Source organism: Octopus bimaculoides, chromosome 9 (assembly GCF_001194135.2).
Source record: "Octopus bimaculoides isolate UCB-OBI-ISO-001 chromosome 9, ASM119413v2, whole genome shotgun sequence".
Classification (NCBI taxonomy): Eukaryota; Metazoa; Mollusca; class Cephalopoda; order Octopoda; family Octopodidae; genus Octopus; species Octopus bimaculoides.
In genome coordinates this window covers 80,863,498-80,864,665 of record NC_068989.1, presented here as the reverse complement: position 1 = coordinate 80,864,665, position 1,168 = coordinate 80,863,498, and positions in this window count along the sequence as shown.

Sequence of the window (1,168 nt, the reverse complement as noted above, 5' to 3'; positions counted from 1 at the left end):
ATTATTTATAACAGGTTGGAGCAACTGCACAGATTGGCTTCCTCGTTTGGTCATCCATTAAGTTAGTGATTGTTATTTCTGTCATGTTCTGACTTAAGAATCCCATTTACAGCAGATCTCTGATCAAATATTATTACAAAAATGGTCATACTGCATATTTTTTTTACCTGATCTAACAAACCACCCAGTCACTGGGCGTCTTCAGTGGGGTCCACTCAGTAATAAGCTTTCAGCCTAGGTCACTAATTTGCACATACCTAGCTTAGTGGTTAACGTATTCAGCTCATGGTCATATGGTCGTGAGTTCAATTCCTGGCAGCACATTGTGTCCTTGAGCAAGACACTTTATTTCACATTGCTCCAGTCCACTCAGCTGGCAAAAATGAATAGTACCTGAATTAAAAATCCCATTTATTGACAGTCAATCAAATATATCACAAAAGCGATCATACTTTTTTCTTTCTTTTTTATATTTTTTCAAACCCATTTCCAATGCTGCATTTTTTTTTTTTTTTTGCCTGATTTAACAAACCACCCAGTAGTGGGGCTCTGTAATCGACTTAATCCCTTTGTCTGTCCTTGTTTGTCTCCTCTATGTTTAGCCCCTGATGAGCAATAAAGAAATAAGAAATGGTAACATGCTGGGTGAAATGCTTAGTGGTATTTTGTCTGTCTTTACGTTCTGAGTTCAAATTCCTCCGAGGTCGACTTTGCCTTTCATCCTTTCAGGGTACCAGTTGCGTACTGGGGTCGATCTAATCGACTGACCCCTTCCCCAAAAATTTTGGGCCTTGTGCCTAGAGTAGAAAAGAATATTATGTTTATTAAAGGCAGTGAGCTGGCAGAAACGTTAGCACGCCAGGCGAAATGCTTAGTGGTATTTCGTCTGTCGCTACGTTCTGAGTTCAAATTCCGCCAAGTTCGACTTTGCCTTTCATCCTTTCGGGGTCGATAAATTAAGTACCAGTTGCGTACTGGGTCGATCTAATCGACTGGTCTCCTCCCCCAAAATTTCGGGCCTTGTGCCTACAGTAGAAAAGAATATATATTCTCAAGAGAGAATGGATTAAGCTGGTATTAATATGTGATGTAATTGGACAATGAGTGATAGATGATGATGATGTTTTGTGATGACATTGGAAATTTGCTGTGACAGGGGAAAAAAATT